The following is an 18,576-nucleotide window of genomic DNA, read 5'->3' on the forward strand; positions in this document are numbered from 1 at the left end:
CACTGCACCACCAGGGAAGCCCTGAATATCCTTTTAATACATTTTCTTGTCCCTTTCCTACCTCCTAATTCTCTCTCTCTCTCTCTCTCTCTCTCTCTCTCTCTCTCTCTCTCTCACACACACACACACACACACACACACACACACAACACACACAATCTTCTTGCAACAGCAGAGAAAATCAAGGTCATCCCTAGTCCTGGTCTACATACCTGTGTTTGTAAACAAGCATGTCTCGCTAGAGTCAAAATTTATTCTTAACTAAAACACATTCACAAGGCCTTTCCTTGCAGTCAGGGCCCTCATCCAGTTTCTCAAATGCTCATGGACTGCAGAAAGCTACAGAGAAATGGCCAATTCCTTGTGACTCTTGCCAAGAAGAACATGTTTGAAGCATTTCTTGACTCAGAACTGAACTGGAACCACCCTGCCTCACAGCTGGGGCCCCCGGCAGCTGTTACCTGGAAACACAAATTCATCTGTTCTTCCTTCACCAGCCAAGGAGACCACACAGAAGGCAGGAGGTGCCAGCCACAGCTGCTACCCTAGCCCTTCCTCCTGTCAGGGTCCCTCTGCCATCCAGACAACTGCTATTTGGAGTCGAGATGGAGCTTGGGAAAGGAGGGTCTGGAGCAGGTAGAAGAACTGTCTCAAAATCCAGAACAAGCCCTGCCTCTTGAATTACCATTCAGATTCATTTCGAGATTGCAGAATGTGCTGGCAATGTTTTTCTAAAGGGCAACCCCGGTGCTCCTGAGATGGGAAGCACCCTCCTCTCTGACATGTTTATTCCATCTTCCGGAGGGAGGGAGGGGACCAAGTTGGCTCAGCAACCCCACAGTCTGCATCTACACCAGTCACTTCAGCAGGAGCTTGACAGTCAACCAGGCTGGAAACGAACACCTATGCCTTGAGCTAAAAGTGTCTTTCCCTTAGAGATACCTAATGGCAAAGACCTCGGTGCATTTAACATGTCTCTTTCCCTTCCTCATTGAGCCACATCATGGAGAATGACAATCAGTGTTCAAAACAAATAAATCGAGCCATCATAGAAACAACTCTTCCAGATAGTCTTAGGAGAGGTTGAGAAGTATCTTCTTGTATTTAGGTAAGAAATTAAAATGATGACTCAAATCTTAATTACAGCAAGGGACTTGTTGCATGGTGCTTGGGGAGTTTCACAATCTCTCTGTACCCCTGAGGTACCGTTTTCAAAAGGGTGTCTTAGTTTGGGTTCTTCCAGAAGCAGACCCTGAGACAAAGATTGGAATACAGGTACTTTATTTGGGAGATGTTCCAAGGAAGCATTGGTAGGTGTTATGGACTGAACTGTGCCCTGCAAAAGACTGTTCAAGTCCTAAACCCCTCCCCCTACCCAGTACCTGTGAATGTGATCTTATTTGGAAATAACGTGTTGGCAGATGCTCAAGTTAAGATGAGGTCACTGGAGTGGGCTCTAATCCTATAGGACTGTGTCCTTATAAAAAGGGGATGTTTGGACACAAAGACAGACTGGGTCGTGTGGAGATGGAGACAGAGATCAGGGTGATGCATCTACAAGCCAAGGAGTGCCAAAAATTGCCAGGAAACAGCGAGAAGCTAGGGGAGAGGCATGGAACAGAGTCTCTCTCAGAAGGAACCAACCCCGCTAACACACTGATTTTGGACTTCTACCCTCCAGAACTGTGAGAGAATCAATATCTGCTTTTTAAGCCAACCAGTTTGTGGTACTTGGTTACAGCAGCCCTAGGAAATGGATATTGCAAATACGTGCGGGAGTCTGGCAGGAACAGGAAGGAACTCAATAAAGGAAGCCTTATTGGCTAGTTACCCCTGTTAACAACAGGGCTTCATCATGCTGGCAAATTCGAGGACACAACATGGAACAGGGAGTGCAGAGTTACCAAACGTGACGGCAAAGCCTTTTGGGTCAGAATTCAGTCACTGGCTGAGGGCTGCTCCAGCAGGGCATTAATTCTCCTGCACTGGCAGCCTGTAGGTGCACAGGGTGGAGCAGACTCCAGGGCCAGAGCGAGGCCTCGGGCCAAGAGGTGCAGATGGCAACAGCTGGAAGGCAGGCCAGGTGCTGAGGGGGAGGCCAATGCGGTATGAACAGGCACCACCCACTACAAAGGATGTGCTAAACTTTCCTCTGCTGTTGGGAGTTTCTGCTGTAGAATTTAATACATAGGTTATGTAAGAAGAGTAAAGTATCATTGGCCCCTCTTTTCATTGGAACAATCCTGCCAATCAGTGCCCCAAAATGTCCCCCCGATCATTTGCCTGTCCTGATTGCCATGGAGGCGTGAGTAGGGCACGAGAGCTGCTCAAAAGGGACGGAGCTTCTAAGCCCTTACCTGGGCATTTGCACTCATGCTGCTGTCATGCCTTTGATATATACTTCCCTTTCCTGGGGTGTCTTCCTCTCCTCTGCTTTGCATTAAGTCCTACCCACTCAAATCCTTTGACCCCAAAGTGCATCCCTTTACTCCTCCAGCCTAGCTTTCTGATAGCCCTCACATTTTGAACCACTCAATATAGTCCTCCATTGAGCTTTTCTCGATCTGTATTCTGTAGGCCATTTAATAGGGGTTCCCTGAAAAAATAAATGCCAAATGGGGTCAAATCAATTAGCACAGCACTGCCTGCTGTATCTGCCTCTCTTCCTCCTGGGGATGTATGTGTAAGGCACATCTGCAGAGAGAAGGTTCTGACAAGTCCTGCAGTGAAACAACAACAAACAAAACCTTCCTTAAGTTCGCTCAGACTAGCGTTTCCAATACTCCTGTCCCCTCTTTCTGTGGTACAGCATTCCTATCTTGTAGAACACAGTTTGGGAAACAATCCCTTTGTTATAAACTTCAGTGAACAAGGCCTTTAGGAGTCAGCTCCTTTAGATGAGGAAGCTTGGTTCATGTGAGCAGCTGGTCCCAGAGAGGCAAGTCAGTACTGGGCCTGGAGTGGGGGTGGGCTACGTGTCTCAGTCCCAAGGGCCATGAGTGGAAGGTGCCCTCAGGCTCTCATCCCAGAACCATCCTGAGGGTGGGGAATGAGTTTCCAGGGATGCGCAGGGACTACTAAGAACCCTAGCTGGTGTTTCCTGATTTCCTGAGGTAGGACATCCTGTTCCTAACACCAGATCTGCCCTTTTCCAACTTTTTGTGGCAAACAAACCTCGACTCCTCCCTCTAAGTTTATGACAAACGTAGGCTTTTATCCCGCACCCAGAGACAGTGTGGTTCACAGTGGGGGCCAGGTTGACTGGGGCCAAAGTCCAGCTCTGCTAGCTTTGCACCCCTGGGCCTCAGCTCCCCACCTGCATAATGAGGACACCAATAAAAGTCCCACAGGATTAGCTGACCTAATGCATGTAAACAACACAGAAAACAAGCTCCTCTCAACAAGTGTTAACTGTTACTGCAGCTCATATCACTTTACCAGACTATTCGGATACATCTATCAGCCCTCGAAACTGTGAGGTCTCCAAGCACAGCAACTGGGATTTATCACGGTGCAGCACCGACGTGTAATAGTACTTCCTCAGAAAATACATTTAGGATGAATTAAGGCACGGCTATGCTCTGCATTTTATTTCTACCTCTGATAATATTTCTGACAAGGAAATGTATCGTTAAAACATACCCTCTTGGGCTTCCCTGGTGGCACAGTGGTTGAGAGTCTGCCTCCCAATGCAGGGGACACGGGTTCGTGACCAGGTCCGGGAGGATCCCGCATGCTGCAGAGCGGCCAGGCCCGTGAGCCATGGCCGCTGAGTCTGCGCGTCCAGAGCATGTGCTCCGCAACAGGAGAGGCCCACGTACCGCAAAAAAAAAAAAACATACCCTCTTCACTCATAGAAAGATTACCTGATTTTTCTCTCACTGGTCTTAGTCTTCTTTCTCCAGCTAGATTAACCTAACAGATGCCCTGTCATGAATAGAGGTGAGTTTGGCTGCCCGGGCATTGGATCAGTGGGTCACTGTCCTTGTGGTCACCATGGCCCCGGGGCAGTCACAGCAGAGATGTTTAAGATGCCATTGATTTATCTGCACAAAGAGGTAATTTTTCTTTTTTCTTTTGCGGCACACAGGCCTCTCACTGTTGTGGCCTCTCCCGTTGCGGAGCACAGGCTCCAGACGCGCAGGCTCAGCGGCCATGGCTCATGGGCCCAGCCGCTCCACGGCACGTGGGATCCTCCCAGACCGGGGCACGAACCTGTGTGCCCCGCATCGGCAGGTGGACTCTCAACCACTCTGCCACCACAGAAGCCCCAAAGAGGTAATTTATCTGTCTCTCTTAATCATGAATGGGGTGCCAGGCAGAGAGGTAAGACACCCAGGTAGAGCTGCATCACAGAAAGTTCTTAAAAAGAAATTCTTCCAAATCCAAGGGGTCAATCCTGCTCACCCCAGGGAGGTGGTCCATTGGTGAACAACTGTCAGGAAAATCTGGGCACATCCCTCCTTAAGAAAATTAAACGTGTCTGTCTATGCTATGATAATCCAGTAAGTGAAAATTCACACTCATGAAAATAGCTAAATTAGAAAATGAACGCTTGCATTACTAAATGATTCAATAACACTCTCCTAAGTATATTTTAAGTGTTGTTATAATATTCTCTTCCACAAAATTTTCCAAGGGCCTCATCTAGCAGGGGAAGGTCCCCTTGTATGTGGCTGATATTTTCTTTTTTAAAAAGCAGTTTTGTTGAGGCATAATTTACATACATAAGGCATTTTCTGAACCTATATGTACTAATAATATACGGAATTTGGGTCACTTGTTCATTCATTAAACTTTTATTTTATACCAATAAAAAGCACTCTGGCTCTGTGTGTGTGTATGTGTGTGTGTGTGTGTGTGTGTGTGTGTGTGCGTGTGTGTGTTTAGCTTTCTTTTTGCCTGTCTACTGTCTGCCTTGCTCCTGACAGGATTCTGGGAGGAGTGCTGACTTTATTTTCTCCCAGAGGCTGCAGGAGAGTAGGTCCTGTGAACCAAGGCCCTCAAGACAGCCTGCTGTCTTGTAGGTGGGCAGGTCAGGGCCTGTGGCATTAACGGGCAAAAAACTTAAAAACAATGGGAACTTGATCAAATGAGGCTCCCCTGCAGCATCAACTGTCCCTATCCAGGGTTTCCTCACGGTAGGGATGACCCAGTGCTTTTTTGCACCTCTTGAAATAGTTGAAGGCTGTCCCCCTGCTCATGGAAGTGGCCAGTCTGCCACCATCAGGGCCTCATGGCTAGGATGAACTAACATGGTCCAGCCACCCGCAGCCCTCTTGCAGTTGCCATTCCAATGTGAGGTCTCATTCCACACACCTGAGACCCAAGTGCCCAGCTCAGGAAACACCATTCCTTTACAACAGGGCAGGCTGGCGGCCCAGAGGAACGATAGCTGGAGCGAGAATCAAAAGTCCTGGGTTCAAGAGCTGACTCTGCTACATGACATTTGGCTGATTTATTGATCTCTTGGACCACCATTTCTTCCCTGGTAAAATCCAGAAGTAAAACTTGAAGGTATCTATCCTTTCCAGCTCATATATTCCGTGATTCTTTCACACCAGGGCAAGGTCACAGAACATCTTTGGGTCACAGAAAATCTTTCCCAAGAGGCTCCGTCTACTGTTCTTATCACTGAAAGTACAACTCACTGACAGCATCCCCCATGCCCACCTCTGCTAATCACAGTATTACCACAGGCCCCTTCTGATTACGAAGTAGTTACACTACATGAGAGGTGCATTCCTGATGATTCTGCAAAATTCAAGTTAATTTCTCACAGGAATAAATACAAAATCAGAGGCACATTATTGTAAAGAGTGCACATAAATTGAGACCTTATTAAGTTTTTGTATTGTATTAGTTTGAATTTACGTAATTCAAAACCCCATTACATGTGATTTGTATATTCCCTTGGAAAGGATTTTTTAAAAACCTTCAGGGAAAAGGAATGAAGGTGATGGGAGAGAAAGATAATGTCATAGGGTCAAACTTGGAGAAAGACCATGGCTTTGAAGGAACTCTACGCGGAAAGCATCCAGGACGATAGAGAGGACTCCCTAGAGAGGACCCAGCAGCACAATACCTGCTTCCTTGGGTGATCATTCTGCACTGAATCTGAGATGATTAGCCAGTTTTGAGGTTAGATTTCTTTCTTTTTTAAGTTGAAATTACTCCAGGCTTGAATGCTGCTGCAAAATATTCCACTCCAAAATTTTAAATCCCGTAGCAGCCAAATCCTCTGTTTATCCCTTGGCACAGAGGAGCCATTTTGTGCTCTTCAAAATGGCTGACAGGAATTTTCTGAGGAAGCTATGGTCTGAAACCAACGAGCAATTAGATCAGCTTTGAGTCTGAGGCTTTCTGTTTACAGCCATAGCTAGAAACACACAGATGTGTTTTTTCCAAACTAAAGAAATCAAGAAATTGTCATGAATATAAAAAGCTGCTCTCCAAACCTTTCCTTTCACATCCTCCCCACTGGCCATTTTGGATTGCAAGAGTTTGTGATTATAACTTTATTCACAATCCGTTTTTGGTTTCCAAGTACCTCCCTCTCCAAGATGAAATTACAAAGCTTTGAAAATTAGAGGCACCCTTCCCCTCACCCCAGAGAGCTATTCCTGACGAGATACTCTGTTGAAATGGAAGGAATTGCTTTATAGCGGCCTCCCTTGTGGAATTATGGATGGGAACATTTAACAATACAGCATTTGCAATGGGCAGGTGAGAGCTGGCCAAGTTTTTAAAGGGGATTTCACAGGCCAGGTCAGCAGGGAGATGGATGGGTGAGCTGCGGTGGATACAATTATTTGACTTTCTGAGCTGTTCTTTTGAAGCCTCTACACTTAATAGAAAGAAAAATAATAAGCCTCTTTGCCACCCTTTTGTAGCTCAATCTTTATTGTTCCCACCGAAATCCAAAGAAAACAGACAAGATTCATTTTGTCCAGAAAGCATTTGTGTATTTTATATAGGTCTGGGTTTTGAAGCATTGATAGTGAAGTGGGAGAAAAGACAAAGATTTCTCTCTAATCTGAAGAAATCAAAGGGGGGAATTTCTGAAGCTCTCTAGCCTAGTTCAAAATAGTCTTGGTTGGTATCTCCTGATATACGCCTCCTTTGCTACTAAACTCAGCATGGAAATTAGCACAGGCTCACAAAACGATGAAAATTAGACCAGACCATAAAGAAGCAAGCCTGTAGGGAAATTAAGACTTTTTCATAAAACCTGAGAACATGACCTACAGAACTAGGGAAGCTTTCTTTTACCTGTGGGCTCTCAATCACTCAACATCCATCTCCAGGACACTGGCCTCATCAGTGCACTGGTTGGGCCAACCATCTGCAGAGTTGTTTGTTTTCCTTGGGGCACAAGAGAAGTGCTTGGTAAATATTTACTCATTGATAAGTCAAGTGGTTTACCAGATGACTTGTTTTATTTTTGTCTAAGTTAAAAATTCCTTAATTTTTATTCCTGGTACCACTATCACAATTTATAAGACAATATACCTGATGTAAGGAAATGAAAAAGACAAATCTACAAGACATGAAAGACCTTAGGAATGTACATCTAATTGACACTACATTGCAGTAATCAATAGCTACACTTTTTGCAAATTGTGGCTATGACAGTCCTGAACGAGAAGTTCTCCTGTTTAAGCTGCAATAACTTTTCTGACTACGGATGCTTGTTCCTTCTGTAGCACATTTTTACAGTTCCTCTAATGCACTTGGGACGACTGCCTCACAGCAACCTGCAGCTTTCCTGACGACTCCTCACCCTGTCCTGCTAAGAACTTCAACCCTTTTCTGCTGAGTTTTTAGAACCTTCTGATTCCATGTCCACCCCTCCACTACCAGATCCATAACCACCAACACAGGGACTGCTCAAGCTTCTTCCACCAAAACTGCCCCCCTTCATGGGCCCATAATTTGATTACTGTTGTTTACTATAATTTCCAAAATCATTATAGTATCCTCCACTACCATAGTTACCACAACCAAAATGTCCTCCTTCATTATAATCATGATATCCTCTGCCACCGCTAGCACTTCTACCACCTTGGTTTGCATACCCTGGTCCACCACCACGTTAGCCGCCTCTAAGGCTATAACCAGGACCATCACAATAGTTGCCACCATCACCTCCAGATCCATGATATCCACCGTCATCCTGCTGCCACCACCTACCTCCACAACCACAGGCTCCTCTTCAGCCAACGTGTCCTCCATGACCCATAAAGTTGCCACATCCACCTCCACCTCTTTGCAATCCCACAGACCACATTTCTTGCTTAGAAAAGGTCTTCTTCACTTCACAGTTATGCCCCTTGAGAGTGTGGTGTTTCTGAACAACAGTTCTAGCAACTGTATCATGATCACCAAAAATCACAAAAGCAGATTTTCTCTTTTTTTCCACTCTGCCTGTCTTCCATAACGTCTATGATTTCAATCTTGCTATACTTTTCAAAGTAGTCTTTCGAATTAAATTCTTCTGTATCTTCTTTAATACCACCAAGAACAATTTTCTTCACTGTTAGATGGACTCTACAGAAGCCTCTCTAGAAAGAGCTCTCTTTGGCTTCACCACACACACATCAGCCTTGTGTGGTCCAGCACACATTGCCACATCCACTCGTGCGACTACAAGAGTAGGTCACAAAACCAAAGGCCCTGGGATGTTTCGTTTGGGGGTCTCTCATCACCACACAGTCTGTGAGTGTGCCCCACTTCTCAAAATGTTCAGCACTCGGACCACCAATGAAGAGTTTTCTCAGTTGCGCTGGTTCCTTTGGATCGTGGCCATGGTGCAAAGATATGTATAATTCTAAGTACTTTAGCAAGAGCAGCAGATCAAGAAGTATTTTAAAGCAGCAAACTTTTTTTTTTTTAATTCATATTTTCAACTGGGTGTTGTGAAGAAAAGAAAGGACACAGAATTAAATTCTCGTCGCCTTAGAAAGGTCTGTAAGGCCTAAAAATGTGCCATTTGCACCATTTTCTGCCAGGCACCTCCTCCCTTTTCCTTCCAGTTCCACGCTCTCTTTCCCAACAGAGGAGCAAGGCGGCTCTTGTGGGCAAATGTGCCATTCAGATGGTTTGAATAACCAGATATTAAAAATAACTATCAGTATGGCGATACCAACTCTCGACAGCCAGAGTAGGTCACCACAAGCCACCTTATTGAATTGCTTTTCTATTCTGAGGGCAGGAAGAAAGAAAAGCATCAAATGTATTTTGACTCTTGTAGTCAAAATTCAGAGGATGGCCACTGTGGGAGGAACTGGTGAGAATTTGGGGAGCTGGTGACATTTTCTGCTGACGGGTACGTGTTCCTGAAACTCTGTGTGCTGGGCCTCCACTCTGAGAAGTGCTCACCGTAGGGAACTATTTGTGTTGGGTTTTTAACCTTGAGTTATGAGAACAACAATTTTCCACCTTCCTTTGTCACCTCAACGCTGGTAACAATGTCAACAGGGGGTCTGGGAGATCCCCAGGTATCTGGACTTCGTTATAAGGGGAAGACAGCGTTTCCACAGGTCAGGGTGGGAGTAGGGTAGGCATTCTAAGTAGAGGGAACTGGGAGGAAGGTGGAAAGAAAGAAAGACAGCAGGCTGACTTGGGAGATGGCAGAGTTCTGAGGGCAGTTGGGAGACCTGAGACGTCTCTGCCTCTGTGAAGAAGCTGCTCCCACCTCTCCATGATCCTAGAGATTCTAGCTTGAACAAAAGTTTTCTTGACTCCCTTCTGCACAGAATGCCTGGAACGGGCTCAGTGAAATCTCAGCCCTGCCATTCTCCTGCCTAGCTCGCCAGTTCTAAGCTCAAGCAATGTTTGCCCTTCCTTCTACAGAGCTGTCCTGCTGCCACCATCCTCCTCTTAAACGCACACATTATACACAGAAAGCCACTCACTGGTGCACACAGAAAGACTTACCTGCAGACTCAAGACACGTCCATCTGCATACAAACAGGCGCACACACAATGCACCTACACGCTGGGACACACTGGAACACGTGCACAAACACACAGCCTCACACACACCTTCACATGCACACTGGGGCACAGGCATCTGTACCCCCAGCAGAGCACACAGGTAAACACACACCAGCACATGTGCGTGCCACACCCACGCCGAGCTATAACCCACAGGACGGGGCCTGGGCACAGGCTGGTCCCACGCTGCAGCCCCCGTTCAGCAGCCTTCTCCCGGGAGCACGCTGCTCTGGCCAGTCTGCCTCCCACAGCTTCAGATCAAAAGCCCCCGCCCCAACCCCAGGCTGTCTCTTCTACTCTGCCTGTAATACCTCCTCCCTCCAAGCCTCCACTGCCACTCCCAGCCTGCATGAGGAAAAGGCAGTCCTAACTCAGGGCCGACATTCACATGATGGCTTCGAGCCAGTGCAACATCTCATGCTGGGGACCTGGTGAAATGAAGGAACACACAGCTGACTTTCTAGTATCTACGGCGCCAGAGAGAAGTGGTGATTTGTTTAATCCTAAATAGTCGTGTTGGTTTGTGCTCTGAGCTATCTTCCCCAACTCCAGGGTTTGGCAAAGGCAATGCACCTAGAACCCAGCAGCCCTGCAAATAGCTGGAGAACCCCTCAGAGACTTCTCCTTTCCCAGCCCTCCTCCCAGTCAGCTTGGGGAGCGGCCCCACTAAGAGCCACCGATATTCACAATCTGGCAATTTAATGCTTCTGCCCTGAGCATCAGATTTCTTATCTTGGTTTGCTTTGCTCCAGTCAACAGCAAAAGGGTTTGCACTCCCTGAGCTCAGCCCAGGCAGATGCAAGTGGACTCAAGGCTAAAATATGACATAAGAAATTAAGAACTGAGGGCTTTCCTGGTGGCGCAGTGGCTAAGAATCCGCCTGCCAATGCAGGGGACACGGGTTCGAGCCCTGGTCCGGGAAGATCCCACATGCTGCAGAGCAACTAAGCCCGTGTGCCACAACTACTGAGCCTGTGCTCTAGAGCCCACGAGCCACAACTACTGAAGCCCGCACGCCTAGAGCCCGTGCTCCGCAACAAGAGAACACAACGAAGAGTAGCCGCTGCGTGCCACTACTAGAGAAAGCCCGTGTGCAGCAACGAAGACCCAACGCAGCCAAAAGTAAATAAGTAAATAAATAAATAAAATTTATGAAAAACAAAAAAGAAATTAAGAATTGATTATAGATATTTGTCATTTAAAGGTAATTCTCCCACTCCTTGAGGATTTATATTAAAAAAATCTCAACCCAGCATCTGTGTGTAATAGTGTGCTATTCTTTCAGAAAACCTCACCCCACAAAACCTTACACACTGTATGAGGTTACATTCTTACCAAACAGATTGGTTAACGGCTACTATTTAGGATCAAGTCTTCTCAAATATGATTTAATTTACACATTTGAGTTCCACCTATGCATAACGTGGTTGGCGGGGGAGAGGACAGGGGGGCGGTACCTGCACGCACAGAAAGGGGCCGGTCCCTCTCAAGAAAAGCTCCAAAATAGGTATATTTTATTAAGAGCAAAACAGAAAATATGGATTTTACCAATTGGGGAGAAAATGACTTCAGAACTGTAATAATAGGCCAGAGAAAAATGCAATTCTATATTAACAACCAAATACTTCATACTCAGCAGAAAAACATATTTAAATGAGAATATTCAGCATCAAAACAATTATTTCTTCAGAAATTGAGAGGAAAATCATAATACGTGCTTACTAAGGGGAAAGACCTTCAAAAATCTGCATCAGAATTCAGTCATCTGATGTATAATACTGCAAATTGACAGCAGGCCTGGTGGACAGGCTGCATAGAACATTCGAGAGCACATACCTTGAACAAGGGATCAGAGAAACTGTGTTCGGAGCCTGGTTCTACTCTGAGGCGAGTCACCAAACCTCTGAACCTCATTTTCTTTGTTTATAAAAAGAGAATCTTAAAATCAATACTTTTTCTGTTACTTGCCATTGGATGGTTATGAATGAAGGTGCTGGAAAGCATTTTGTAAATATAAAGGGATGACTGTACTAACAGAACAGTGGTCTGGACCAGCGAGGATCCTGCCTGTCCTTGTTTGAATGCTTTCTATTTAGTTTTTTCCCCTTGAGCCTGCAAATTAGTTGCTGAGTCGCACAAATCATAACAGGCAACCAAAGCGGACAGTGGAAGCTTCTAACATTTCCACCACTGCAGTTTAGCTGCTTCAGACCTCAATTTGCTTTCTCTTCAAGTCAGTGCTCACCAACAAAGTCCTTGTGTGGCCATAAATCTGCATCCGACGCACAAGCATAAGGGACAAGGCAGAAAATGTTAGAATCTGTCCTTGGATTTTTCGCAACAGAGGCTCCCACTGGAGAGTTAAAAATATTGTGGTAAGGGGAAAGTCTGGATTTTTTTTTTTAAGTTTTAAGTTTATTGTTTATTTGGAGCTTCAGGGAAGAATGAAGTTTAGGTTCCTAATTCTATGAGCCAATACCAGTGGGGTGGGAGGCTAGGTAACTTAAACGTTCTTGAAAACTTGGTAATTACAAGACCATACGCAATTCATTTCACAGATGCGAAAACTAAAGAGATTCCTGCCCAAGTTTACTGCAATTTAGTGACAAGGGAAGACAAAGAAAGCATGTTAGTACCAGGGTTTCCACTTTCTTCCACTGGGAAAATGATATCCTTTATTTTGTAGGTTGGGAAACTGAGGCACACATGATAATGACTACTGCTTTTCGAGCACCTCTGGTGTGTAGGCACTTCCGAGCAGTATCTCCACTCCACCGTGCTCTGCATGAGGTAGACATGGTTACCGCCATCTCACAGAGGAAGAAGGCGGCTCCGAAGGTAGGCAACTGGCCACAGATCAGGACTTGTATCCAGATCTTTCTGGTTCCACGGTCTCCTCTCTCCCTCCACCCTATTGCCTGCTCCAGAAAAGACAAGAAACACTTGCAGATGGTCAGAGAGTTAGGGAAAAAACTCTCTTTCCTTGACAGAAAAACTGTTTAGACTTCAACAGAAGTCTAAAGTATCCTGTGAAATGTTCCTTTACTTTAACCTATTACTTTAATTGTCAGCCCTGGAGAAATTAGCCCAAGGAAATAATTCAAAAGAAATTTTAAAAGCTACAGATGTAAAGATTTTCTTGCAGCATTAGCTATAATAACAAAAATTAGAGACAGCCCAAATGTCCAACAATAATGAAATAGTAAAGAAAATACGATGCATAAACTATGGACATTTACATAGCGATTAGAAACAATCATGAAGGCTAAGTATCAAAAAAGATGTTCAGAATAAAATATTAAGGAAAAAAAGCACTTGAAACTGTTTTTGTAATAACAACTATATAAAGATATTTAAACACTTATAAAAATACTGGAATGGAACATTTTTTAAATTTATAACTTCCTCTGATTTTATGATATTTTGGGTAAAATACCTCAAATTAAGAGAGAAAAAAATGATAGCTAGCTGGGATATTTACTTAGTAACTTAGACCAATTTGGACTATAATGATTAGATATCCTGCTTTTCTTTTTTTTCTTTCTATATTTTGAAGCAGTTGGGCAATTGAATGCGATTTATGCTATAATCCACAAACTCTTATTTTTCTCCTTGGTGCCTTTCATTAGTTTATTAATTCATTAGTTAATCGCCAACGGTGGTAGCCTTCTTTATTTTCTGCTTTTCCCTAGTGTTAAAGCCACGTCAGAAAAATGAGCATCTTTCTTTGTCTAATTTTCAAGATATAGTGTTAGTTGAATCATATGAAATTATCATTTTTGTAGGTCCCAAATAAATGAATATTGGAAATTTCATACGGTCCAACCAGAAAATTTTAACAACGGTAGGATTTTGTCTGAAACTGTCCTTGTAAATCATTTTGAAGCCATCTGTTTACTCAAACTGCCCTGTCCCCTCCACCAGCTTACTTTCTGTGTTTTTTTAAAGTACTTTGTTTAATGCTAAGTTCTCTAGAAGAAAGGTCCAAATAATGCCACTCCAATATACAACCCCCCTCCATAAACCATTAAAGTGAATTTAATCACATGGAAAGGTCTAGATTTCTTTCATTCACCCACCTTTCAATTCACTCAACAAATATTTACTGCGCGTGATCTCTGCTCCAGGCACTATGCTAAGTGCTGGGACACATCCCTGAGCAAGACTGAAGCGTCTTTTCCCTCAGAAAACATAGACTGTGTTTGAGACTGGAAGGAATGGCTATGTATGTGCAGTGACTACACTGACTGTTTTGTTTCAATTAACAGATCAAATGACTAGTGTGATTATTTTTTAACCAAATGGACTTTATGTTTGCTCAAATTGATTAAATCTACCGTCACTTTAATGTTAATAAGAACTAGCCCTGGCCCAAGCAGAGAAGAAATTTATTTTGAACTATCGTTGCTATTTATTGAATCAGTTAGCTGACCCATTGGTAAATAAGGCTCAGGAGAAAAAGGATTACAGGGTGTGTGTTTGGACAACTCTAAAGCAAGACAGTTCCCTAACGGTGCCTGAATCCTTAAAAATAAAACAAGACACAGTGCCCAGGGATTCTTGAAAGTAAAAGTGTATATCCAGTTAAAAATTAAATCTAATTTTTTAAAGACAAAGGCAAAAATAAAAAGAATTTTCAAATAAATTCAGCAGTGGTCATTCATCTAAACAAGAGTCGCCCAGCACCGTTTCTGGGGGATGTTTTGCCACAGCAAATGTGTAAACAGGCCAGCAAATCTAAGAACCACCAACGTAGAAAATGAAGTGGGTCATCTGGATGAGCAGAGCCAGATGACCAGAGGTCAAAATAAACCATTGGTGAAAACGCCATTGATGAAAAACTTTTCCTGGCATCACACAAAAGCTTCCCTCAAGCCCAGCTTCAAGCAGTTTAAGCAAAGGTCTGGTTTCGAGGAGTGTTCATTTAAATACCCTGGTCACTGTGCATCCCCCACACCAACCATTCGGCTGCAAATTCTGGATGGCCACCTTGACCAGTGATGACCAGGGGGGCTGTGCTCTAATTTGCTCCCCCTAACTACTTATATGGATTGTCAGTCATGTTTTCACTCTCGGGGAATATCCCTTACAGAATAAGTGTCTCAAAAAAATAGAAATGGTAGCTGTAATGCTCATCCTATGACCCAGCAAAGTTTTGATGCTTGTTCACAATTGGGCCCACCGCTGGGAGGGACCACTGCTATGCTCCTGAGCTGTTACAGCTTTGCTCAGAAACCAAAAGAAGGATGAGCTGCATTTCAACAGATGGAGGAAATGCCCAGTGCTGCTTTACAACACAATCAAGAGCAAATTAAGAATCCTAAACATGGGTTTCCATTTCCTGTCCCTGGATAATGAGAACAAGAAAACAGGCCAGGATGTAATAATTAATACAACTTTCACGTATCGACTGTTTAGTACGTATCAGGCACATAACATTTACTTCTCACTTTCATAGCTCTGCAATGAAGGTTATTCTTACTTTAAAGGTGAGAAAACTGAGGCCCAGAGAGGTTAAGTAACTTGCCTAAGGTTGCACAGCTGGGAAATTGGCAGCAATGTGACTGGCCTGACTCTTCCCACCACACCTAGGAGCACGCATTTCCTGAGACTTTGTGTCAAAGCTGCATTTCCTTACAAAGGAAGGACCAAGGTCACACTGACCACTGTGAGGCAGGGAGTTAGAGGCACTGAGGAGTCGAGGGCTCTGCAGGCAGAAGTCTGCCTATGCCATTAGACACGCCATCTTAATCTCTTCCAGCCTCGGCTGACCGTCTTGGCACACTCACCCAGGGAGACCTCCTCAGGTAGATGGACTGGGTCGTTATTTGCCGTGATCTTAATGATCTGGGCATTTGCAAGAAAATGCAAATGGAAAAGTCTTAGTAAAAAGAAGATGCTTTAAAAGGGTTCGGGGATGAGTAACTTAACTGAGCAAGAAAAGAGGGAAGACCTCAACTCGAATTCCGTCAGTCAGCAGCCTCTCTTCCAAAGGAAATCATAGAGTGTGTCTTCTCAGCCAACACGGGTGCCATTTGTGGCCCTCGGTGTTAAAGGCCTCTCTAAACCTCCCCAGCCTTCCCTCAACAGGGCTAGGACACTTTGGAAAACTTTTGTCCAGGAACCTTATCTAAAAATAGCCGAAATTTCAATCTCCACACCAGCAAAGCAAGTGGCATTGAAAGATGAATCTAAGGCTTTTCTTTCTGTACACACCTTGTAGAAATGGGGCATGGCCCCCATCTTGTCTTCTGGGTGGGGTTTTGTTTACCACTCCTGGCAGCCACCAGCACCCAAGCAGCTTTTATTTTCTCTTCTAATTCCATTGCCCCAGACTTGGCCCCAAGACCCAACACAAATAGACCCCTGAGGAAACTTCACATGGTAGAATTATCTACCAAGTGCCGTCCCCCAAACCTGAAGCCCAAGGTCTGAATCTACCGCTGTCAGCAGTTCCCTCTGAAGTCACTGAATTCACAGGCCGTTTTGACGTCTTGGGTCCTCTTATGTCCTGCACACGAGGATGGGCTGCTCTGGGCTCGCCCTGGTGTTCTTACCCATGGCACCGCGTGACTCATACCCAAGAAGGCTTTTCTGAGAAGAGAGCTGTGATCTTACAGAAAACCCCGCAATTTCTTAGTCCTCGAAACCCCTGAGGTGCTAGGCGGCAGCTGTGCCACGTTCCCTGGCAGGAACAAAAGTGCCAATGGCCTTTCCTGCCCTCCCACCCTTGTCGCCAAACTCCCTCCCACACCGAGGTGAGCTGTCAAGTGGAGGAAGGACATTGGTTTGTGACGACTCTCCTGGTTTCTTTAGATTCAAATACAGCTTGTCCCATATTTTGTAAAAAATGCCAGGACGCCAATGCCCAGAGGCAGTCCATTTTGTCTTCTTTTCACTTCTTATTATCTGAGCTAGAAAACACGGTAAGGGTAAAAGGATTCTAGAAAAGCCGGACTCTAAGGGCTGGAATGAAGTGAGGAGTAGGTTCTCCTGTTGGTTGGTTGTTCCTCATGGTGGCTACTTAACAAGTCACATCCTCTCATCTGTCCCCTACATTCTGTCAGCATCTCTGGCTTTATGGCCTCAGACAGAGAGCTGCCTGAGGCAAGAGGCGGTGGGTTAGTCACTGAGCCTGGATGGGTGTGTCATCAGGCAGCCCGTGGCTGTAGGGTATAGAGGTGGCCAAGTCAGAGCTAAGCCTAGACACAGACCCTGAAGAAGGCCACTTCCCTCCTTCATTAACCCAGTCAGTCTCTGGCCAATCAAGGTGTTTCAGGTCAGCCAGGGCCACAGCCATGACCCTCTCTAACCAACAACAGATGCAATGTTCTTTGTTGGCGAAGGAAGAAGGAAAGGGGCTGAGTGACGGAGCCAGCAAGGGGGTGAAAGAAGAATACATAAAGACTAGAAAAGTGCCTTAGCATGAAACATGGCCTGGCTGACATTTTCTGGTCCCTCCCGGCTTCTGTTAAATACTCCCTCTCTTCTTGTCCACATGGGGCCTGCCTCAGTTTCTCCTCATCCTTTCCCCACCACAGACTTTTCTCTCTCTTTTTATCACTGGAAAAATCCATACTTTGCACAGGTGTGTTTTCGAGCAGCTGGCTCTGAGCTGATGCCCAGCTTGGCCTTAATGAGGCAGATGCCTGCATCAAGCCGGACACTCCCCGCTCAGCTGCTCATTGATTTGGGGAGGGCAGGATTTAAAGGAGACACTGGCGCCTCACCAGCCCTCGCCTATCTCCCTCCACCCCCGACACACACGCACAAACGGTTCCAAAAAGTTCCTTGCCATCGATACATATGATACATCCGGCCTTACCTGTAATTGGAAAGTGTGCCTGCAGGGTGGCCACCGTAACAAGCGCCATCCACTTCATCTTGTCCTTCCCCAGGATGGTGCCTCGGGGCAGAGGCCGAGGCAGCCGTGACTGGAAGAAGAAGAGAAAAGCAGTCTCTTTGGCTGCAGCCTCCTCAGGAAGTGGAGGACGATGGGGCCTTTGAGAAGGCACCTGCCAGCAGGGCCAGGAAACTCATACTCCTCCTTTCGGTTCACAGGCAGGAAGCTCTGGAGGTTTGAGGGTTTGGGGCGGGGGGGTGTATGTGCACACATGTAGGCAAGTGTGTGTCTGTCTGAATTTTTGCTTTTTTTCTCACTTAACCGTTGTTTTATTTTCCTTTTTTCCTAATTTTTATCTAATTTTTATCTAACTCCTATCTTGATTGGTGAAGTCAATCCCTAGGCAACTACAAGTTCCCAGTGCATGTAAGAACATTCACCTCTTTCCTAGATTCGTGTATTTTATGGCGGTTGGTAAGATGACAGAGGTCTGGATTCAGAGTCAGGCGAAATGGAGAGACAGAATACTTGGGCCATAGTGCCATCTCTGCTACCTACCTGCTGTGCAGCCTTGAGTAAGTCACTCAGCATCTCTAGACCTCAGCGTCCTTACCTATAAAGCAAAGTGTTGGAGTAGATCTGAGGTTGCAGATCTGAACTTGGCCTGAATTTGGACCATAGAAAATACTATAGCTCACGTAATACTTCAAGCACTCTTGTTAGTTGTCAGTATC

At 45.2% G+C, this 18,576-nt stretch overlaps 1 pseudogene; it reads right to left on the minus strand.

Moving 5' to 3' along the window:
• Positions 1 to 7,823: 7,823 nt before the first annotated feature.
• LOC136135365 (heterogeneous nuclear ribonucleoprotein A3-like) lies at positions 7,824 to 8,801 on the minus strand (annotated as a pseudogene).
• Positions 8,802 to 18,576: the final 9,775 nt, after the last annotated feature.

The sequence above is a fragment of the Phocoena phocoena genome, chromosome 1 (assembly GCF_963924675.1).
Source record: "Phocoena phocoena chromosome 1, mPhoPho1.1, whole genome shotgun sequence".
Taxonomy (NCBI): domain Eukaryota; kingdom Metazoa; phylum Chordata; class Mammalia; order Artiodactyla; family Phocoenidae; genus Phocoena; species Phocoena phocoena.